Source organism: Centruroides vittatus, unplaced genomic scaffold (genome assembly GCF_030686945.1).
Source record: "Centruroides vittatus isolate TY-2023 unplaced genomic scaffold, ASM3068694v2 contig_439, whole genome shotgun sequence".
Taxonomy (NCBI): Eukaryota; Metazoa; Arthropoda; class Arachnida; order Scorpiones; family Buthidae; genus Centruroides; species Centruroides vittatus.
In genome coordinates, this window is record NW_027122239.1 from 1,738,982 (window position 1) to 1,764,803 (window position 25,822).

The following is a 25,822-nucleotide window of genomic DNA, read 5'->3' on the forward strand; positions in this document are numbered from 1 at the left end:
TTTTCTTATTAAATATTGTTTGTAAATTATAATAATAACAATAATAATAATCTGATTTTAAAAAGTTACATAAAAAATATATACTTCTTAATTTTATAATTATAAATTTAATTATTTTAATGTAATTTCTTAAATAAATGAACTTATTAAAGTGATAATACAAATTCAATTTAAATGTTTACCTTTTCATTATTAAGATTAATTTTTAATTTTTAATGTATAAAACAATTTAATTTATTTTGTAAACAATGTTTATTTATGAAGAAATATTTTATAACGATTATATTTTAAGTAAATATTTATTTTCCTATAATATGCGAGGAAAATCATTAAACTTTATCATAATTTTTTTGCTTTTCCTCTCCTCTTTGACTAAAATCAATATGAAAGTAACTGTATATAGTTGAATATAAAAGTTTCAAAATAATTAGCAAATTATTAAAACAAAAAACTGTATCTTTCATATTATACATTTGAAAACAACTGTATTATTTTATATAGCATACATTATTTTTCTTTCATAATAAAGCTTAAATTAGTTTGAATGCACTAATTAATTCTTAAAACTGATTAATTTCTCCTTCAAATAACATATGAGTTCAAGTTCTACCACAAGATGAGCCCTGCCAAAAGAACCTCCTGTGGTATAAGTCTCATATTTATGAAGCCCTCAAAAACATATGTTAAAAATTATTCATTCCATTTCATTTTTTATGTAATGCATTAAGAAAAAAATTGTTTTTTTTAGTCAAATGTTATTTCTTAAAAAATACAATGCATTTTCTTTAATACTATTTTATTTATTTATTTTTTCAATATGCTGGTGGCCTAAAAAAACCTAAGTGGTCCAAGCCCCTGTTGATTTCTGAGAGATTCTGGTGTAACCAAAACTACCAAAATCCCATTCCTTCTTTATTTGCCCATTAAAATGACTCGAAATTTTTATATATCGCAATTAATTAGCCCAAAAAAAGTAATTGTTATAATGAGAATGGCATGAGTAAGCTAGAATGATCCTTCTTGGAATGATTCTGTTGCAATATCTTTTTTGTTTTAGTATAAACTTTTGTTCATTGATATCTTAAGTTTATGAAATGCAAGTAAATTTATCAGTAGCGCTTCCATATTTGGTAGTGTATACGGAAATGTCAAAAGTCACACGATGGAAAAAGCCACAGACTTGCCATTACTCACTAAAAATGTTTACATTTATCCCAATTGTGTAATATTAAATATGTAAAATTGCAATTAAATATTTATTTTATATACTAAACTCATCAAATTTGATTTTAGGTAAATAAAATTTGGTAAATTTAATATATAAAATTTGTAAATTGTAAGAATAGGATAGGAGAAAGTAGTAATGTTATAAGAACTCAAGCACTTATGACAGATGAGATATAACCTAAGTTCTTTTTGTCAGAGAATTTCCTTATCCATTTCTTGATAAGGACATTCTCTACTCCTTCCTTATCGAGAAAAATATGATGGAATACAAATTCACATTTCTTCAAACTTTCTGTTGAACTGAAAAACATGTATCTGCATTAAAATATAAAATTCTTCTTCTTCTAATAATAATAATAATATAAAATGTTTTAAAAATAAATTATAGAAAATTTTAATGTATAATATAAGAATTATTTCTAAATTTATAGAAAATAATTTTTTAAAATTATATTTTAAAAAATGATTTAATAATAATTAGTTTCGATTTTAACAGATGGCGCTAAGTGAAAAATTTAAATATTTATTTCTCAAAATAGTATGAACAATATAAATATTTAATATTTGAATTATATCTTTATTCTAAATTTAGTTACAGAAAATTTTTAAAATTTTATTTAAATAAAAATGTGCTTTAATATATTAGAATATTGTGAAATTGGCCTGGTAGGTCGCGATCTACCACTTGAGAAACTAAACATAGTAGTATGATTACTAAAATATGAATAAAAGGGTGCTTAAAAAATCTTTTTTAGTTATTTTATATATTACTCTCAGCCTTTTGAGTACGATTATTTATAAAAATATCAAAGTGTTTACTTGAAAAAATCTCATTTTTAACATTATTGCTACTTTGCAAGTGAAAATGTAAACATTAATAAATTGATTTTTTTAAATAAAATATTAAATTATTATAACCTATTAAATAATAGTTTTATTTGTATTTTAAAATATGAATACAAGATTCTAATATACTTTTAAATGTAAAAAACTTGCAAACTCTCCAAGGAAACTTAGTGAAAAGTGAAGCAAGTTGTAGTAAGCTATTTAAAATATAAAATTTATAATGACAGTAAATCTATTTTTATATGACGAGGTAATAAAAATAAATCACTTATTAAACTAAGCAATTTTATTATTAAAACATTGTGACAGCATACATTTATATAAACAAATGCTCCCACATATTATTGACATTATTGATTTTTATCTTTCCACCTGTTGAATTCTCAAGAGTGGATAATTTCATCTAAGATTTATGCCATTATGTATGTTTTAAATGAACTTGAGCTATTGGCTTGATTAATATCCATTCAATCGATTGTTTTCTCTTTTGTTTCTTACTTATTCTATATAATTACTGATGACTTACCTCTATATTTTTTTTCCTTTCTTATCTTCTTTTAAAAGCATCTTTCCTTAGATGGGAATATATTTTGACATAAATTCTTTTCCCTTCGGTCGTCTCCGAGGAATTTTAGTGTTTTAACCTTTAAAAAAATCAAGAAAATGTAATGTAGGTCGACATATAAATACAATGAATAAATGCTAACTAAAATGAAAATCATCGTAAATAATATTTCTATTGTATAATGTAAACATAAATTTGCTAATATTAATAAGAAACAAGTGTATCTTTAATATACGATCCGGTTATGACAAAGATAATGAACATTAAAACTAAATTATCTTCTCCGGAACGTTTTATTAGCGTAATTTGCTAGGGGCATTAAGATAATTTTCACAAATTAACAATGACACAAAGGATTTTTGTCGTCAAACTAAACTTTAAAGGTAAAAATACCTTTTTTTTTTTTTTTTTCCTTTCTTTTTTTTTCGAAATTACAATCTGTAACCACTCGACTCGTAATTACAAACCGTAAATGTATACAGTGCATACTGTATAAAAAAAAATTGATGATGATCATTGAGAACGTTTCGTTGGATTCAATCCAAAAGACGTTACCCAGACGAAATAATCTTATTAAATTGGGAAACTGCCAAAAATATTTAATAAATAATAAAAAAGAGAAGTTCAAAATCCTCTTCTGGTTATTTATTTATTTATTTATTTCCAGTTGTATATAATAAAATTGGGTTATAATTAATGTGAAAGAAGAGCCTATGCAAGAGGGCCAAACATCACTCATTGTGTCTGGCATAATAAACATCATATGCTCCAATTTATGGGCTGTGTGCTCTAATACGCCTCTACACAATAGTCACTAAATAGAAGGAAGAACTCTTATTCTTCTCTTTGATATCATCTACGAAACTATTCAAGAGGGCAAATGCCTTTCGATAAAGAAATATATAAATAAAAAAAAAAACAGAACAAAGAAAAATAATTCTGAAGCATAGAAACAACTTCATTTTTCTTCTGTTAATCCAATTGTTATATTCAGGATAATATAAATGACTCAATAAATCATTACGGTCCGAGTTTAATTTTAAAATTACCATTTTTCATTTCACTTTATATGTAAAAATCGTATTATAAATTAGTAGTCCGTGATGTAATTATAAAAACATATTAAATGATGAATAGTTTTTATATACGTCAATTGTCTGTCTTTTGTCTCTTTTAAATGTAAATTAATTTCGGTGCTGGTGAACTTGAATTGTTGATAAGAAAAATAAAAAAAAATATATATATATATATATATATATTTAGATTTAAATTATCATAAAGATTATTTTTATTCGGTTCAATCTCTATGCTAGATAATCACTTTTATTATTGTTATTTTAATGGTTAGTTTAGTGTACTCTATAAAAATGCACATTACAATAAACAGTAAACTATAAAGTCTACATTATTTAAAGCCGGATATTTTTTTGAATTATTTCTTCTACCTACACACTCTTTTGTACTTCATTATATAAAGGATAATGTCAAAAGGTTGCAGACACGTTGAAATCTGGACACTGCAAACGGATATTATAATCTTACAATACTTTTCTTCATTTGATACAGGATAAAGAGAGAAGAGAAATAAAATCGAAAATTGTTTTAATAAAATAATCTAATGAAAATTAAATTTCGATAATTTATTATACTTTGTTTTTCTTGTTAGGTAATTCAATTACTGAGAAGAGAGAAAATAAAATTGATTGGTAATTTTTTACCTTTAAAAACTGTTCTAGACATTTAATTTATTTTCTTTTCGGCCTGTGCAATAAATTAAATTTATGTAATTATGTTCATAATTATTTTTTGTGCATATTTATATGTTTCTGATAACTTTATTATTCATCACAGAACTTACTGATATATATATTATATTAAAATATTATTAAAGTAACAAATTTAAATTGATAATTTTTGTTTAAAATATATCCAGATATCGATCTGTTGAGGCCCTGTTGTATTATATATGAGACCTTTCCCCTCCACGAAGTAATAAATTTAAAAGTTAAGGCCCTAGCATCGTATTGCGAGGCCTTAAACTATAGCTGGGTTTCTATATAAATCCTAGACTTTAAATAGGCATTTAGATCCCTTTATATACAGGAAAAAATTGTTTTAAAGTAGTCTTTCTTCTAGGAAACTGGAGCAAATTGATTTTCCTGAAACAAAAATTCATTATTCAATTTCGAAAAAGAATAATGTAGACCAATGCAACATTTAAATTGAATTACGGCATAAGATTTTCTTTTCTCATCTTTAATGTTTCCGCACGAAACTTGCTATTATATCTCATAGGTTAATAAATTAAACATTAAACTTCAACCGGCCTTAATTCGCCAGTTTATGGACTTCATACTAATCCTATTACAGACTTATTTATTGTAGGTCATAACTAACTTGAAAAACTTTTTTATATATCTATATATAAATATGTTCCGCATGAAGATGTAAAATTATCATCTATTATTTAATGATTTGGTTAATTAATTATGAATGAAGTGGTCATACATATTCTTATTAAACAAAAAAATTAATAATAATAATAATAATAATAGCAACAGTATCACGAATGTAACTTTATACGGCTTGCATGGTCAATTACAAACGGGAAGTTCATAATATTTGTTATTCTCATGCAAAGTCATAAACATAGCAATTACCTGTTAGCATGAAATTTCAATCAATTGTTAACATAAATATTATCAAAGAATTTCAGTTTATTCATTTTCTTCGCTATAAAATATTTATTAAAAAAAACAAACCTGAGTGTTAATTTTAAGCAAATCTGAAAGAGGAAAATGTCTTATTAAATAATAATTTTCATGACAAACATGAAAAAAAACCAATACTAGAAAACCTTACATTTTCCTTTTTTCCCATTGAATACGAAAGAATTCAATTTTAACCATTTTTTAAACTGATTTGGAAAAGGAAAATGTCTTATTAAAAAGTAATTTTCAAGATTTATATGAAAAAAGACAATACTTATTAAAGGAAATTGTCAAAGTTTGCTTGGATTATAAAATCCCATCGAATTTACAAAAGAAATCGAATCAAAGTTTACCACCTTTAACATTTATAGAAAAAAAAAGACAAATTTAATAGCGTAACCCACGTAAATTCAACGTGTCAAGGTCCTCGATTCAAACAGAAGCTATTTTTTTTCGTAAAAGTTGTAGCATTAAATACGCTGTTAAACATATTTTGCAACTGGTTTCTTCCAAGGTTATTCCTTTCTCCCACTGTTTCCTAGCGGAATTGGTAAACGACAAGAATTAATTGCCTTCAATTGTTTAACCATATCTCACTTCAATTTATTCAAACTAAGAACAGATTTAATATATTCCATTGGGCAAATAAGTTGTAACAATTAACTACAATTAATCTACTTAAACATTCCGTCTCTTCAGAGAGTTTATTATCTGTCAGCGCTTTGACTTTTAAGTGATGACTTTATTTCTATACAATTAATTAAAAATCAAGTTTAGAGTTATAAATTATTTATTTATATATTAATTATTATTTGTTAAAATATTAAAAATTCCTTATTAATAAGCCGAAGTTTCTTCTCGTTCTAGTTGCAGATATTCTTCTGAAGGAATGTATTTAGATAAGCATTTTCTTCTATTTTTTTTTTTTTTTTTTTTTTTTTTTTTTTTTTATGGAGAAAATTATTGAATACAGATTTACACATTGAGTATCAAAACTTCTATTTAAATTTTGGGTTAGCAAACGTTGACTTTCGAAGTGCAACCTAAAAATCGATACAGTTCTATCTCATTCTGGCATGCTAACACAAACATTCATAAGGATTCAGTTATTATGTACCTTTAGTTATTCTTCTGAAAGTTTATTTATGGGAAGCCACAAATGAAAAAAGTTTGCCAGAATATTCCTTTTTTTTTATATTAGTTTAAAGTATAATAAATAAAACCACGTTTATTTAAAAATCAATAAACTGTTTCTTCTAAAGTACTATATCGATTGTTGATGAGAAATATCTTTACTTCGATGAAACTCGCGACAGAAATGATCAATGTAGAATCGATATTTAATTCTATTCGAAATCGAAAAAGTATTATCGAAAAGGGATAATAAATCATTTAGGTATTTTCTCTTATTACGATAACGATATGACTGGCAGAATGATAATCGACCTCACGGATTTGTGTTATGTCAAAAAGTAGCCTAATCTTATATTCAATTTACCATCGTTGTTAAATTTAGGCTATAACTTTAAAATTATATTCTCTAGTGTATAATGCGACCCAAAAACTCAATTAACAGTTTTACAATAAGATATTTTCTTCTAATCTGTATTAACAAAGTTAAAAATGAACTGTCCGAACGAAGATCCGGTTAATGTTACCCTAGGTATACAAAATGGCGGCTCGTCTCTGATTCCAGCAAGGAAACAGTGGGATGCACGTTCTAACCTAACCTATTCTAATAATTACCATAATTATTAGCAACCAAATTATTAGAATAGGTTAGGTTAGGTTAGGTTAGAACGTGCATCCCACTGTTTCCTTGCTGGAATCAGAGACGAGCCGCCATTTTGTATACCTAGGGTAACATTAACCGAAGATCCTTCGTGTTCAATTAATAATCTTTAGCGTTTTAACACATTGCTACGAATGCTTATACCAATTAATTATCAAATAATATTCTGTCATGGGCCACTCGGGCCTAGTTAAGCCATTACGAAGCCACGTCCTAATTTCTTTACGAACATTATACAGAAGATATAGGTATAAAATTAGAACAAAATTTAGCCTAAATAATGAGCAGTAAGATGAGGTCTGCAAGGAGAGTTCCTAGGCCATGCATTAATGAACCCTGGGGCCAACCTATATATTAAAAATTCTTAAAAGTCAGGTTACTAAATAAAAAGGGATTAGTTCTTTAATTTCATGTTTAATCAAAAACTTAGCCTAATTATTACTTCAGAATGAAGTTGATCATGATTAAGCTTCCTCCCAAAATTAGAGACTAATTTAATAAATAAATTTTTTTTAATTAAACAATCAAACGTTAGATGTATAATTTTTGTTTCACTTTAAATAAGGTTCTCATTGGAAAATTTACTAGAAGAATATGCTGAAGATTTTGCACAGTTTAAATACAAATTTATTTATTAAAATTGTTTCGAAAAAACGAAAAATAGAGAAAGATCCTGATGAATCTTGATTACTCAAGAAATATTCCGCTGTGGAGGATATGAATATTAGAGACGTGAGAAAAGCAACCTTATATTCGCTGGATGAGAATAAATAACTTTTTTGTTCCGCAAATGAAATCAAAATTAAAAAAAGAAGTCATCGCACGTAAGTTCTTAGAATTTCTAACCCGCGGAAGTTCTTAGAAAAACACATTTGGTAGATTCATCCAATTCAATATCGTCGCTCGAATAGGATGGAAATTGTTTTTTTATTTACACCTCATAAAATTGTTCAAATCACACGTCAGTGTTTTAAATCGTATTCTACTTAAATTCGGCATTCTTAAAATCAAAAGTTTAAAAAAAATACTGTGTATAGAATTTTCTTGTATTTCCAAGAACTTCTGAATAATTTTATACATGAAGTCTACCTAATATAAAGAATTTTTTTATCTGGGAAAAAGTCTTATAAAGTATAAACAAACCTGTATATTTTTTCGTTTAATACTCTATCAAAAAATTAATGGATACAATATCCTGAAAAATCCTGAGAAATTCAATAGAATTTTAAAAAAATAACCAATTTATTACACTGATCATTCTGTTCGAGGAAAAAGATGCAATGCATTCAAAGAAAATCAAATTTTCTTCTTTCTAAGACTAGCCTTATTAATAGTACCAGTTCTTGTTACTTTTAAATATTTCGACTTAAAATTCTATCCACGTTAAGAATATTTATAAAAATTATCTAAATAAAATTTATTACAAATTCTAAATAAGAAAATAAATTGCTGATTAGCAATTTTAATTAATTGTTTAAAACTCCAGCAAACATTATTATAAATTAAATTCATACAAAATTATTGATGTAACGAATCGTAGTATTAAATTATCCTAGCAAATTTCATTCATTGTGGCTTGCAAGTGAGCAAATTTTAAAAATAAACAGGCTACTGATTAATTTATTCGAAACCGAAAACTGAACATAAACATCCAAATTTTGCCCGGTATACGTACGGTATTTATGATTAATGAAGCGCGATTCTTTCAAGTGATGCGTGATTTTCATTGATTACGTGCATTTTACCAGAATGATTCTTGAAAATTTTAACATATTATTCTAGATTTAAACGGATTTACAATTTTCTTTTTAACTCTTAATTAACTGTAATTCAATTTTATGTAAAAGAATAAATTCATTTTTAATTAATTAATCACCAGAATGATACATTTGTAGAATCAGCTAAAGAAATGTAATTTTCTTTCTTTTTTTTAATTATTAATAATAATAATAATAATAATAATAATAATACTAAATTTTTAAAATGTTTCTGAAGTATTCCTGATTAAGTTGAAAAATATATTCTCGTTTAGTTTGCAAACTGAAAATACTAACCTGAATTATGAATCCTATTCCAGAAACTTCAAACTATTTGTCTTTATGTTTAGTATCAGCGTTAGTTCAACTGGATGCCCTTTGATTCGTATCATAAATCATTCTCGCTCTGAATGAATTTTTTAGAAAAGGCATCATCTACTAGACTAGTTTCATCTTGGATAAAAAAAAAAGTGTGTCCCATACTGCATATTTTTCATCATGTAGCGTAATAAACAAAATATAAATCATACAAAATCTTCAATGTGTAGGCCTCCTTCAGCAAAGGCCTACAAGATACAGATATGGTGTTTTACCGTTTAAAATCCGTCTGTATGTAAAATTTAGTAGTATATATACTCTTGTACAACCATAAAGTATCAGAACCGCTACTGGAAGTATTGTTATAAATCTTACTTATTTAGTCATCACGCTTGTCAAGATTTATATAGGAAATTTTAAAGTAGATGGACGTCAGATTTTTCACGTGCTTAAAATTTTCTTATGTTAAAGTACTAGTACATACTATAAAAGCATTATTTTTATGATTAAAATTAAATGAATTTCTGTTTGTATATATATTATCGTAAAGAAATTAAGTTGGAAAAAGCTATTATATATAGCTAAAAACAGCTAGTAGTTTACTTCTTTTAGTTTTAACATTTTTAAAAGAATATAATTAAAGTTTTTATTTTAATTAGTAAAGCATCGGTCTTTTAAGAATATCAGAAGTGTTCCTAAAAGTCACCGATCAACTTTATTAAATTTTTAGAATCAATGCAATAAATGTTCTAAATAAAAAGAATAGAAATTTACTATAAAACGAGTCCACTTTCATAAAAACCCGCCCAGGGCTCATGTAGAAGTAATGGAGATCGATCAAGAACCCGATAGGCTTGCTATGAGGAACTATCAAAAACACATTTCTTACGTCACGAATGCACTATGACCAGTTTCCCTTTCCGGCTACAAAACCGATAGAACCCTAATTTAGTGCGTTTTAATGGCCAGTTAACCGGTGTTGTGTGTGGTGCCTTGTCTTACGAGTAAGAATTTTAGTTTCATACAGTAATTTAAGTCTGACACAGTTCCAGTGCAGTTCCATTGAATATTAACTATGTGATAGTAAGACCTAGATTTTCATTCGGCGTCCCCTGTAAAAAGTACCTGTGGTACTTGTCAATAAATGTAGCAGTTCTGTCTTCTCCACAGGCGCCCGTTGAAACGACCTTCGTCTCCTCCCGTCTCGTCACGCAGCCAATGAGCTACCATGTCGAACAACTGTGTCTAGAGCTGGTAAACATTCCTCTTACACCATGATTTTATCGTAGAAGCAAAGTACTTAGCTGTCCTTTAACGGTGCCGCTACAGATATTCAATCAAAGTATTATTTATCAATGTGAACAAACAGCTAAGACGTATCTTCCTTGACAACCTCCTTCGCATCCGCCCATGTTTGCCGTCCTTATGTATCTTACTCCTTCCATCCCTCACGGACCAAATTTTTGTCTAAATAGGATAACTTTATGTGTCCGAACGGGTTTCGATTTATTGGTAAACTTTAAGGTGAAGAATACTTTCCAGGGGTAGCCATCTGCTTTGCCTCTTCTTCCAATCTGGTAGGTGCAATTGTTTAATTATTTAAACAATATTTAAAAATTTCCTCTTCATATTGGTCGTATACTATTATAAAAAGCATTTTGTATATATTTAAACAATTGCATTAAAAATATAACAGAAACAATGATAAATGCTGCTGTTTAATATAAAAAAATAAAAATAATAATCATCAGTTCTCTTCTAGAAGTATTGTTGTTAATAATTACATCAGAAAAACATTTATTATTCTTTAATGTAATATATTAAATTTAATCTAAAACGGCTTAAGTAATATTTGAAACAGATATTTCTCTGTTAATCCAATAGAACTGTTCACCTTTATGACCTTGAGTTTTATTTGTATAGGTGATAACCATATGTTGACTTCAGATGGAAAATTATGGATACAAATCCAATAAAATACATTCAAATATTATTATTATTATATAAATTAATATTAGATTTGAAGCTTATTCTTATCTCACATGCTACATACACCATCCCTCTGTCCAATTAGCATTTTAATTAGATTTTAATGTAAACTTATAAACTTATTAACATGATGTTTATCTTGTTTTTTTATATTCTTTCATTTTTGCATATCACTGTAGCTTAGACCTTTTATCATAATATAACGATAAAGCCTGCTGTTTTATATCATAATAACTTGTCATATCTTCTGTAAAAAATAAAATAGGACGTTAAAAATAATTTTATTTTAATTTTCACATTTTGTTTCTTTAATTATTATTGCTGTTATAAAATTTTAATGGTTGCTTTTTTGTTTACACACATTTATTTTTTGAAAGTAAACAATCCCAATTTCTTTTTATATGTTTACAATACTGTAGAATATCATTATAATCATACTTTTTTTCCATCCATATATGGCTGCATGCTTGACTTGTCATGACAATGTGTCAGCAGCAAACCAGATGAATTTTAATGAAGTGATTTTTTATTTTATTAATGAGTTTTCTTAAAACTTAAGTTTATAACATGCTAATTCTGTTTCTATAAATTATTTAGTATAATTATCTTCATCTTGTGCTGATTCTTATCTTTCTGAATGCTTGGTGTAATTTTAAATCAAATAATAATATGCTTAACTTTTACGTGAGTACGTTAAAAGTGAAAATATTTGTTTTACATATTTACATCTCGGATGCGGACGATATATAAAAATTATAAAGTTTATATGCGTAATTTATGTATATCTGCACACATATTATTGGCATTTGAACTGCACAATTTAACATTTATCTATACTTAATGCAAAAACTGTAATGACATACATTTATTATTTGATTTGTAAAGTGTTTTCTCTAAGAAGATATCCGTACTGATAGTCAAAAGCACTCCAAATTTGATTTAGAACACGATACTACTTGTCAAAGTAAAGTGACTTATCACATTGATGATATTTTTTTATTATCTAGATACATGTTTTCTACTAAGCAGTTATAGTTTTCTTCCATTATTATTGAACACATTCACTAAACTAAAAATTTATGTAATTTTTCTAACATTTAATGCATCAGAAATATAATATATGCAAATTGTAAAATAATATATTGTCATAGATTTTAAAATAAGACTTTGCTGTTACATATTATAATCTTATGGGATTGTATTCATTTTAATTTATGGCTGTATCATCTTCACTGTAAAGATTTTCTTCCAGTTATTACTAGTAGCAACTTTATCATTTTTTTAATAGCCTTTCTAAAAAAAACATAACAAAAAAAGACATATTTTTAATGAAGATATCCTTTATATTTTTAAATCAAGTCTCAAGAGCCATGGATTGAAGTTTTAATTTTTCTTTAATGACAATGCCTAAAATAAAAAATATATATTATAAAAATAAAAAAGCTGATAAAAATAAATAACAATGATTTATCTAGTAAATCACCCTATGATTTCTCTTGGTCTTTAAAAGGAAAAAAAGAATTCTGTTTTTATTGTTGTCAACTTGTGAGTGATTGTTCCTCATTCTTATTTAAATGCCAAAATTTTTTTGGTAAGTTAGGAACTTTTTTATTCTTTGTCTTTATTTTTTTGGCGAACTTAAAATTGTAGTCGAGTTATGTTTAATGATCGTACAATTCCCACTTTCTCTTTTATTTTTCTGCACAATATTAATTTTCTTAGCTGGATATCCTAAATATTTTAAAATTACTTTCATTATTCATCAAGATGTAAATTAAAACACGGTTTTAATATATGTCTTTATTCTATACATAGTAACATATTTTAAAATCATTTTATATAAGATTTCCAGCAAGTTTTTAGCTAAAAATACATCTTGTTAACTTTCCATTAGTCAGTTTTTCTCTTATAAAAGAAAACTTCCTGGTTTATTCTATTATGTTTATTTCAAAGATTTTACAACTGGATGTAGAGGGATTTTGTATTCTGTTGAGGCATTAGTTATGTAAATAAATTGTGTTAACTTTCAAGTTTTGCTAGTAAAAAACAATATACTGTCTGTAATAATGTTTTGTACTGGTTATTTTTATACTTTAAACACTATTCTTTAATTTTATTCAGACATAATTTATATAAGTTACCATTACCAGGATTAATCTTATTTTCTAAATTATAAGTCTGTAGTTATTTAGTATGCAACAGAGCTCTGTTTAAAATTTCATGATTTTAAACTGGGCTATGCTGCATGCTACAATTCTTTCCCAGTAAACTCTAGATTTATTTATTTTTTTCAACATTTATTATATATAAAATTTAACATAACAGAAAGACTGGCCTATTTTCTTTAATAGAATATGCATTATATTATCAATGTAAACATTTTACAAAATTGAATATTACTCTGGCAATATTTATTCATTTCTTAAAAAATCTAAAATAAATATATTTTACATAATTGTTGCTGTTATTAAAATGCTTTTTATCTTTAGTAATTATATTTAATGATTGTTATCAAGTGAATAGAGCAAAAAATGGGTACAGAAAAATCTAATAATAGGTCCCTCGATCACAAGAAAAGAGGACAGTCGATAACTAAACACTAAGTTAGATGAATAAATTTACAATACAATACATTTATAATACATTTCATCTTTGACACTAATATGAAAAGATAAACTGTTTATTTTAACATAATATATATTAAAAGCTTTTGAAATTCTCATTTATATTTTTATCTAATGAATATTCAAGCAATTATGAAAACGTTAAGGTTAGAATGATGACATAATGATGTCAAGCAGTTAATGTATTCACTGCTTGAAAACAATCCATTATGTCATTTTCTGTTTTGTTGGAAAAATTTATACACAGGAAAATTAGAATTTAATTTGATTACAGTAACATTAATTATGTAGAGTATAAGTTAACAATACATCTACTTACTAGGATTATTTTTGATTTCATGATTTCTCTACAATAATATGATCCTGGCACAGTGAATTATTATCCAATTAATATCCTAAAGGAATATTATTTTGTTAACTCACCAAATGGTATCATGTTAACCTTCCACCTGTTCAATTACAGAAAACACAATACATTATTATCTTATAACGTTTCAATAGTTAAAATTATATAAAAATCTAAATAATTTCACGAAAATAATATTTTTAAGTCATCGATCGGGTGCAGGTCACGTAGCATATGGATACGTATACGAATTTATCATCAAATATCATATATAAGCTAGTAAATTAGAAAATTTAATATAAAATATATAATCATATAAATTTTTAACAAATTAAATAAAAGAAGTTCTATATTGTTAATTAAGAATATACTAAGAAAGGTCAAAGTTCAATAAATTAGTTGTGTAACTTGTCAAGAATTAATACATTTAAAAAGTTAATAAGAGATAACATTCAATTTGCATCTTAATTTTGATAGAAAACAGTAATTTGAATTCATGAGGCATACCAATGGAATGTGGATCAGTGTTTTTTTCTTCTTTTTAATTTGTCAATATAAATCACCAGATTGCTTTGTAGTTCCTCATTAGAAATAAATGAGATTGGAAAGTTGTAATTTTCTATTTATTTTATTAGAATTAGATGCAGTTTTTAAAAAGAAAAAATAAATTTAAATTATTCAAAATTTTTTTCATGTAAGCTTTCTTTCCAAATAAACCCTTTTCTGGTATCATAACATTATTAAAAAATTTGAGGTAACTCATGCATGAAAATACTCTTTAAGCAACAACAAAGTTTTTTAATTAATAACAAACAAACTTATCCTACTATTATTTTTTTTTCTATTAAGTAAATAAATACTTAACTATAATTAAACAATTTTTTTAAAAGTTAACAAAGATTCTAATTGAATCATTACTTTAAAAAATTCTTACATTAAATTTTAATATAATAATTGAATTATAAACAAAAAAACTTTTATATATTTACATATTTTTAAATTGTAATCTATATTCTTGTTACACAAAAAATTAATTTACTTAAGTAAATTTACACAATACATCCACCATATCTAGGTCAACCTGTTTTATGAATCATTATAGTTTCCATTAAACCATATTTGCAGCACAGTTAAAAATTTTGTTTAGTGCTTTAAATACAGACAGAATTATAAGATTATTATTTATAGTTAGCTAAAAATATTTTAAATTAAATTTTTATACATTTCAACCTCGAGTAGCTTCTTTTTAAAAACACTTTCTAATCTGCGAGGAATAAGAATGCCTTTCTTTTCCGTGCCACTTACAAGTTTAGTCGGGTCCACAATGGAATGGGTTCTGCGAAGGATAGGGCCCAATATAGAATATTCACATCAAACCACCCATGAAAATTTGAGGATATTAACAGATAATATTTTAATTTTATATATATTATGGAAATTTAATATATTATTTAAAATTTTGATTATTAAATTTATGTTTTTTTTTTACTTTAAAGCCTGTTTTTCTACAAATGTTTTAGTTACGAATGCATTCCAATGTATAAAATCATACTCTTCTAGTTATAAAAAACATTTAAATTGACATGAAACTTGATTAAAATATTTAAAAGTTTTTGTATTTTAAAAAATATTTTATTTCATTAAAATATAATTTCTTTATTATAATGAACTGCATATTATAAATTTTTATTTGTAATGTAAATTAAAGATTAGAAGAAAATACAAATAAAAATTTTTTCTTCGAGAAATATTTTTTGCTCTGTCACAATACATTAAATTAAATTTTAAAAAAGAAATCAACCTTTTTATAAAAATATTTTCATGTTTTATTAAAATTAAAAGTTGATTTTTTAAATTTTTTTTTACTGTTTTTTATGTTTTGCTTTATAATTTATATTGCATTTCAATAACTGTACGATTAAATAATAACAAATATCAGAAATAAACAGTTTTGAGTACTTGCCTCTTACTATGTGTCCATGTATCTAAACACCTTGAGTGTTTAATTTGATTGACACTTGTTTATTTAATGACATCTTCAAAAATGTTTATCCATCCATTACTATCCCATTCTGTTAAAACCCTGAACAACATAATTGCAACTATTTTTAACTTATTTCATGCAACAGGAATATTTCTCAAATTTGTCTTAGTTATTTATTTTACATTCACCATACAGAGTATCCAACTAAATATTAAACCGAGAACATCTAATCTTTTTAAAGAAATTTTTTTCTTTAATTAATACACTTCAAAGAGATTTTTAGAAACGGGTTAACTCGAAACAATACGTAACAATGAACTTGGAAAATTTTCACATCTAAGCATTCTAGCATGAAAGAAGCAATCAGCGAATTTATAAAGCCGTAACTATCAAATGTCACGCATGGCATGGAATTTATTTTAGTTCGCAAAGAACTGGCATGTTTAAAATCAAAAGTGGAGTTTGTTTCGTAATTACGAATATTATATTTGACAATAAAATTAAAGGTAATTTTTATTCATTATGTTTATTATTAAAAGTCAAGAAGAAACTATTTCATTAACTTCATCTGTCATCTCTAATACAAACAATTTGCATCAGTAATCTTAAAAGACTAGTTCAAGATCATCTTTTAGATTACTGATAAAAATCAGTGATGAATGAGCTGACAGAAATCTCAAGTATTATACTAAGAATGATCACATAAATACGAACTTGGCATCGTCACGGAAAAAAGGAAGGAAAAAAACAACAATATTAACAAGTTTGTAAACATCTCTTAATAAGTACACAGGATGGATATGTAAACATATTCTTTCTAATTATTGTTCTTGCATCTTTACCTTCTAGTTTTAAAATAATTGAAAATTCTTTATTTTCAAATATTAACAGCTGGATTTAACTGGATTAAAATAAAACTATTTTAATATAACAGCTGTACAAATATTACAGAATGCAAGTTTGAGCCATATATATATATATTTTTTTTTTCACTTACTATTAGCTGTCATTAAAAACTTATTTATTTCCTGGTGTTACAACACACAAATACTTAATGTGGGCTAGGTCTAATGTCATCCTTCCTATTTAAATAACATAGATTATTATATTACTCCGATAACTGGTATAGAATTTACATTCTCGAAATTTGTGGTTTTCAAAGTTTACGATTGAGTTTTGATATAGAAAATGTTTAAGAATGGTAAATTAGTTAAACGTAATTTTATATTTTCAGATCTTCAATTCGAATAATGTATTAACAGAATATTCGAAAGGTTAGCGATCTTTTGGCAAAAGGTTACCTTAGCCAAGTCGGCGAAACCCGACGTCCCAAAAATATAAATTTTTTGTCGTCGGCACGGACAAAATTTAAATAATTCGAACGAATTGAGACAAAGTTAACAAAAATGTCGATAGTTTTTTAAATTTAAGCGAAAAAACTCTTGGCATTAGACTTTAACATTCATTTTCCTAGTATCTGTAGAGTCTGTGTTCTTCCTGCTTTCTCTGAATGATAAAGCACATACCTATACCAGTCAAGGGAACAAATGCACACAAATAAATATGACACACAAACTGTATGAAGTGGATGCATCATATTTCTTCCTCGCCCAATTTGTGTGCAAGTTTTTCCTCTATTCAACTGGTACTTTTATTATTCGGGTAATGTAGAAGATACAATTGATCATTTCGATAGTACAGATCATTTGCTTCGTCATTTCTGGTCTATATCACGTGTTTGCAAGTCGGAACGAATCCAGGTGCTAGTCATTGGCGTATAGCGTGACTTGTGTCAAGTAATGACGTAACGGCGTTAACTAAAGCTAGCGTATTCGAACGAATCAAACGACTGATAACTTAACGAACGTTAACGGGGTTCATAGAGCAGCACAACCATCACGCAAAACGACGCCCCCTGGTTTCGAGATATTGAAAAAGGATGGTGGGTCGAGGTTAGTGACAGCAGTTTCCGTTTGGCTGCGCCGAGTTCCGCGTCGTCCGAGTTGCTTGTCCTGTCCCGTTACACAGCAGCACACTGTCTGCCCGGCTGACGTTTCAATACGAACAGGTACAACGTGCCTAAGATGGAAGGCCGTTCCGGTGAGTTTTGTCATTTATACTAATTCTTACGCCAGTTTATCAGTCGGTTACTCTTACACCTGACCCCACCCGTGCATGCCGCACATTTGTCAACATGTCCGTGTACTTACATTGGCTTCTCGCTGGCGGGAGAAATCATTTTAACCCAAGTTTAACCCATTAATTATAATTATACACGTGTGTATTTTTATAATACTCGATACAGAACCAGGCGGGTGTTTTTTTTTTCAACGTGGTAAGAGTGAAATTGACAGCTGCTAGGAAGCGTGAGTTTGCCAATGTTTAAACATTTTTTGGGGCTCCTCTCGGGAATCCGTGATAATGCCCCTTATTTTTTCTTTTGCTGGAGGAGAAAAGGATATTTGGGTCACTCGGATGATTTTTATCCATTGTCGGCTTCTAAAACAACCAGGAAGAAGGTGGAGGATCATTATCGTCGCTACCCACACTTCGTTCCAAGTTTAATTTTTTCCCGTTTTGTAAGCGTTAAAAAAAATGATTAATCGAGTTGTTGCGTTGTCTCTGATAAATTACCTATCACGAACGCTTTTGTGTTAACTTGGTGTGGTTTTCTACCTTTCTGTCATCGACAAGGACATTTACTCGAAGATCAGATGTCCTTTGGTGACGGTGGGCGACTCTCGTTTGTAGAAGAGGCGTGGGAAGGGATTTTTTTACCACCCCAGACCTTGGATAGGAAATACAGATCTTCTTGCTTCAGTTATATAAGCTCGAAGATGAGAAAACGGGGATAAAATAGATAGATATTATCGATTTTCCCCCTCTTTAAACACGCTCACTTCGTGGATAAAACTTTACACTCCGCTTTGCCAGCGAACATAATGTGTAATGCCATGGCTGGAGGAAATTTTTTTTCCTCTTTTGCTTTTCCCAGTTGTACGGATTGGGAGCAGTTTTCGAAAATGGGTGCTTTTTAGAACAAAACTCGCTGCAACACGCGTTCCCGGAAGCGATTGCTAACGCGTGACGTAATGCTTGGATACATTTTGGTGTGAATTATTGAAGGGAGACTATATGCCACACATTACTACCGTGAATGATTATCGTGGGTCGTTCTAACCTTCTCGAGTTTGAGGAATTTTTTTAGCATTTGCCGCTAGATTGGAATGCACCCAATTTCTTCACGAAAATTAGCTGGCGATGAAAAGTACGCTTTTGAAATCTAGATGTACCTGATACCCTTGACACGTTTGTGATACCTTTTTTTTGGATAGTTCGAAATTTGTTTCCTCATGCACGCACCAGTAATGGATGGATGGATGTTGGTTTCGAAGCTCAAGTCCAGATTGCGGGGTTTTGTTCCGGATTTTTTGCGTTGGAAGGATGAAAGGTGGGTTAGAACAAGGAGTAGAAGAAAATTAAAACAAAATAAAATAATATAACATTTTTATAGCATCTTAATTATTCTAATTTGCGATAATAAAATGGGATTTATATACCCGATCCGCAAATGAACTATTGTTCAGATATTGGTTAGGTTAGTGAACTCGCAGCAGATCGCTTTTAAAAAATCGTTTTATTGCGTTTAAGGACACTCATTTAAATCTTAGCTACTCTAAAGGGGCAATTATGAAGAAGCGTGGGTACATAAAAGGAGAAGAAAAAACTTGTTAATGGTTAGAAATCTAGAAATGCATTGAGTAAATGAGGTCATAGTGGTCTCAATACAAACTGCTGTACTTAGACCAGCTGGCCTGCGTGGGGGGACGCTTGCAAGCAGAATAGTCTCATTTCCGAGCCGACGACATAACATCTGCTGTAGTAAAGGATATGTTTGTCATACGCTTGGCAAACACAGGCCCGTTATAGCCAAAGCGGACATTTTGTAAGGGCAAAACTGGTCTGTGGGTGTCTGGAAGAGTGCCAATTATCCTTCCTTTTAGTTTGTTTTTTTTTTATTGTGACGTTTTAAAAGCGGGCTCGTGTGTTTAAATCGTACATTTTCTTTTTTTAAAAGAAAACGTTGAAAACTTGTTGAACAGTCTTCGATCTGTAAACGCTAAGTTTATAAAGAGTAGAGTGCTTAACGTTAAAAATGCATTTTTTTTTTTCTTCCTTCCCTTCAGTTGTGGAGTGGAAGAAAGCGATACTCATCAGTTCTGTAAAGGTTCTTATCTAGAATGACATTTCTCTTAGATCATCATTTATGTTTGACTTAACCGTTACTTGTAGATAAAAATTTTAAGACACTATTGCCGTATAGTGCATTAAAATAATAAGTTAGCTCTGTTTCTAAGATGTAACAAAATCTTTTAAGATTTATCGGGAAGATGGCAATACGATTGGAGTGTCATTCGAGAGATTGTTATTATTTTATTTTCTTAAATGGTAGGATGACGTTCTTCGTAATTGGGCGGAGTAACGGCCATACTGCTCTTATCATTTATCGATAATTAAGAGAGATTTCCCGCATTGGGCGGAGTGTTATCTCCAACCGACTTCACCAATTTATCTAATAATACACTTCGTATTCTTCTTCGGTAGTGGCATCGGGTGCGTTTGGACCATTTATGCCCCATTTTCTGATTAATTCTCTGTGTTGCGATTATCGTAGCCGCACAAGCTAATCGTATGATAGATGATCCGTTCGGCAGTAATAATTGATGAGATTATCCATTTGGTAGTTAAGGTAAGGCCGTGGACAGGCCGACTGGCAACTACAGGGTGTGGTCTTCGAGACAGAATGCCCCTAACTTCCGTGGGATAATTATATGCGCGCCTTTTTTTCCGCTGTTTTGATGTATCTGTACGACGTCAACGGGAGTTTTTCAACCTTTAGAAATCAATGGACTATATAGCAATTTGTAGACGGTTCAATGTTATTTGCGGCCTACCAACTTTTTATCAGGCTCCAGGGAATTATATGCTTTTACTTTTTTTCTTTCTTCCTCCCTCCCTCTACACATCCTGATTCTATTTTTCCCTCGTCCTAAGAGGAAGGACACGGGAAATGGTTGATCACAGGATATTTTATTATTAGTCTATTTTATTATACGCCTGTCCTCCGAGGGTTTTTTCTTCCTCTTGTCCCTACTCCGCCACGAGATATATTTAGTTTCCCTTTCTCACAACGTCTTCTCTCCTCTTTTTTAAAAAATATTATCGCTAGCTTTATATAAACATTCTCTTCAGTTTGGGTAGCGAATCGAGTAGAGAGGGCTTAGTGCAGTAAGTTCATGATGAAAGATTTCCTCGTATTTTCTTTCGTCGAGGAGACTCGGATGCTACAAACAGTCGAAGAATTAAAAGATTAAACATCAGGAAATGTATATTTAATGGTTATGATAATAAGGATTTTCTCGGAGACTAAATAATACCAATTTGTGCCACTGTTTTTAGTTCATTAACAGGTAAAAGTCTCTATTTTAGGTAGTTTTGTTTGATAAATCCCCCGTGCCTATCGAGAAAGACAATAGTGTCTTTGTAGGTTTTAACTCTCTTCATTTATAGTTCGTTGGCAGAGGATCAAGTCCAGAACGAATTTGTTTTCTCTGAAAGAAAGGAAAGAATAAAAAGAAAGAAAAAAATCGTCTTTGTATCAAAAGGAAAGCGTGGTCATTTTCTAATTTACGAATCCCAACAGAAATCCGAGAGTAGAAAGTATCATTAAATACTTAGCTTCCGTCATCAGTGGCCACACCTCTTCACTGGTAAAAGAATACGCCCGAAGACAAAATGATCCATTCAGATGGTTTCTAAAATGGCTCATTAAATCTGCAACATTTTTTCTTCGCTTCCTTCCTCACGTTACCTGCTACGAATTTACCGTGCAGGGGAAATAAATGAGAAAAATCTAAGTAGAATTCTCTTACCAGTTCGAAAAAGAAAATGTCATTGTGATGAAAGATCAAAAACTTTCGAGAAATTTAGTAGTAGCTCACTGCAGTCGGAGATCCAGAGATGAGTCATCAAGAGTGAACGACCCCTGCAACAGAAAATAGTCGAATTCACTCTCTCTTCTTATCAGCTAAGTTCGTGCTGTTGTAATAATTACAAATGCTGGATTCTAGGTGCTGTTTTCTATTCATTGAACACGTTTTAAATACTTTCACCTGCTCGCATGGTTTTCGGTGTGCCTTATCAGAATCTCGCAGAGCCTGATCAACAAGGTTTTTTCTCGCAGATAAAGTAATGTTAATTGATATCTTATGTTTGGTTATGTTTGAAGGTCGTGGGATTATACAGAGGAAGAGTGAGTTGGTCTATCGCTTTTGTGTAGCAGAGATTGATTGTCATCTCCACCTGCCCTTTCTGAAGTACAGTCGACATCTGTGCGCACGTCGTGGATATTCTTTCTCTCAATATAATATTAATAATAATATTTTAAAAAAAACCTGCGCATGTTGTTTCACTTCATGAGAAAAATTGTATTTATTTATATAAAAACAAAACTGTAGCATTATCGAAGTGATACGACTCATCTTTCTCTGTCCTTTTTTTTTTCTTTTTTTCTCCTCTCCTCCTCGTATAGACTGATACAGGAAATTCCTTTCGTCTCTTAAGAAAATTATACTTGTCACATCCTTATATCGTTCGTTCAAGGACGAACAACCCCTCGAAATCTCTTAGGCTCCATCACAGTCAATAATAATTTTGAGTTTTTACTCATCTATTAGAGGTTGTGTTATGCATTTTCAAACATGCCAACATTAACTGTTCAAGAGTTGAATGACTGGAAAATTGTTATCTCGATTTATGCGGAAATTAAGAACTTGTGCACGCTGTTATCTGATAATTTTAGTTGAAAGATCCATTACGTTTTAAACAGATTTTAATCGGTATCTTTTATACATTTTGAAAAATCTCCCTTTAATCTATCTAAAATAATGCCTTTGGATAAATTGCTTAATTTTTCTACTTTTAAAAATTCTTCTCCTCCAGATATATGGTGTAATTAGCGTTGGAAATCAACAGATTTCGATCCTTTTCTAATGTTCTTCTCGCTAAGAGTTTTACTTAATTGCTTTTAAATATTTTCTTAAAATCGTTCGAGCGATAGCCTTAAAAAGTACATTTTTTTAAATCTTTCTTTTGCTAAATTATTTACTTTTACCGAATTTTAATTCGATTTTTAAAACGAAAATCGTTGAAAAAAAACTACGTATTTGTGTGTTTTTTTTTTTAATAATTTAAAACGTTTAAATTTTTAAGTAAAATATTTTCCACTTTACTATTATTTATTTTATTTTATTCAAATTTATACTGTTAAACTTTTGTTCGGCCAGGATTTAAAAGAAAAAAATAAAATAAACTCTTGACTTTTCTTCTAACGTTTTGATTAAATTAACAATTTAATATACGGAAAAAAGTCACGAAGAAGTTTAATAAGATTGGAATAAAAATTTCTTTTAAATTTAAAAAAAAAAAAATTAAAATTTTTATTCAAATCTCTTAAACAGATTTTGTAGGAAGTGGGGAAAAGAAAGTCGATTTTCTTTTTTCCTTAACGAATTAATTAATTTTATATTTAAAATTTTAAATTTATTAAAGTGAAATTGTAAAATCTTGTTAGTGACTGACCATTTTGGAAAAAGTTTTTTTTTTTTTTTTTTTTTTTTTTTTTTTTTTTTTTTTTTTTAACCCTTCCACCGACAAAATTTTAGTTAAAATATTTTTAAAAATGAAGAGGAAAAGTAACATTTCAATAAATTATTTTAGAATATTTCTCATAAATTCCGAGGAAAGTGGGGAAAAAAAAGCAACTGGTTTCGTTTAGTTTCTTAAATTTCTTACTCTTTGTGACTACTTGAGAAAAGATCCCGATCCTTTTCCAACGCTGTAACTAAATTAATTATCTTTCTCTCTTATTTCTAGATCACTCCAGAAATATATAATGATTCTCTTTTAATATAAAATTAATTTAAAAATCTCCTATTGTTTTATTTATGACACAGATTAATTAATTTCGTTCTCAACTCGTGCCAGTTTTGTACATCGGAAATATAAGAAAAGAAAAAGAAAAAAAAAATAACTAACTTGGTCGACACGAAAGGAGGTCTTGACCTACAACCACCGCTACTCTGTGTGCGCTACTAGTTTACTAATGAGTTTATCAGTAGCTTTTTATTTTTACTTCATTCTCCTTTCTTCTATTCTAAACATTGACAAGGGGAAGAAGCCGATTTCTTTGAATGAAAATTATCAGACAAAAGTCGTTCCAGTTTTATTAAAACAAAGCTTTAGCGTGCCTGCACCGCTAACAAGGTGATAAACATTGATTTGCGCTCATTATAATCGCGTGACGTCAACTGTAAAAGCAGAAATTTTCCCGGTGACACATTTCGCATGCACCAATTCATAAACACGTATTTCTTTTAGCGTTTTTCTCGTTTGATAACGCGTAAAATATTGCACCCCCGCTTCAATTTGCCTTAAAATGGGCGCGGATGAAGTTTCGGAGTACGAGGGGGTATCGATCTTTAAAATACCTAATATTATTTTTAAGTGTAACTTTAACAGGTGACGAGTTATCAGATAATGTTGCGATTTTATTCGTGATTTCGATCCTATTGTTCGCGTTAGAGATGTAATTAACTTTTAGACGTGAACCTAATGTACTGTACGCCAGGAAAAACGTAACATCCACTTTAATTAGGAACTAGAACATTTATGTGGTCACGGCGTATCTAAAGATAAAATTCGGGAAATATAAACTCGTATTCACGAACTCGCCTAGATAATGGACTCCTGTAGTGCCCAGTCATTAGTCAAAAATCTCTATTCGTAATTAGCGTTTATCGGAGGGTTTCTTACGCTCTACCATTATGATATTTTTGCTACCGAATCATCTCGCTTTTATCCAGTTATTTAGGCTAGATAAAATGATAAATTCTTAAAAAGATATTCGCTCGTGTGTGAAACACTTTTTCTTCTTTCAAAATTTTTGTATGCAACCCGCATTTTTTACGTACGAACGTGGCGAAGTAGGTTATTGGCTTCATGCTGGTGCGTGAGTTTTCGAGTGGTATGGAGTCATTTGACACGTTTCGATCGCATTTTCTTTTTTATTTTACAATTTATAATTTGTTTGATTAATGAAAATTTTGAGCCGTAACGTGCCAAAGACGTGTGTTTACGAATAAATAAATCTTTTTTTTTTAAGATTGGCTTTATTGCATGCAAAGAAAAATCTAATCTTGGTTTTGCGGTATGAAATCTTTGTGGGTAGCGAAATTAACATTTGAAATCGCTTTTGTGGCTCGCATAATTAATTTTGAGGTTAAATATGTGGGATAACAAAGGAGTTTTACTTTAAAGAAAATCAAATAATTTTTAAAAAATGATTTTCGGTTGAATAACCTTGCTAGCCGTTACCGTATTGGATGAGATTCAAATTCGGGGGGGATTTTGTTTAGGAAATACTACGGAGGATTTGGTGCCAAAATTTTCTTACTTCGGGAAATTTTATTATCCACCCAAGTCGGGAGGGTAAAATACCTTTATTGCTTCACAAATATAACCGAATTTGCTGTATAAAATTTCACTTTTTATCCTAAAAAAAAAGTTTTTGCGGAAGTAGAACCACCAACAGAAGTGGGTGAG

The 25,822-nt window shown here is 28.8% G+C and overlaps 1 protein-coding gene across 3 annotated transcripts in view; it reads left to right on the forward strand.

Moving 5' to 3' along the window:
- Positions 1-25,822, forward strand: part of RapGAP1 (Rap GTPase activating protein 1) — a 62,847-nt gene that overhangs the window by 5,481 nt on the left and 31,544 nt on the right. The window contains exon 1 of one of the 3 annotated variants that reach the window (XM_067272437.1): positions 10,168-10,793. The exons of 1 other annotated variant lie outside the window; for it this stretch is intronic. The gene's annotated coding sequence lies outside the window, so the exon portion shown is untranslated. Of the gene's footprint in view, positions 1-10,167; positions 10,794-17,957; positions 18,260-25,822 lie in introns of those variants that run through there. One more of the 3 variants, XM_067272436.1, reaches the window with a different exon arrangement.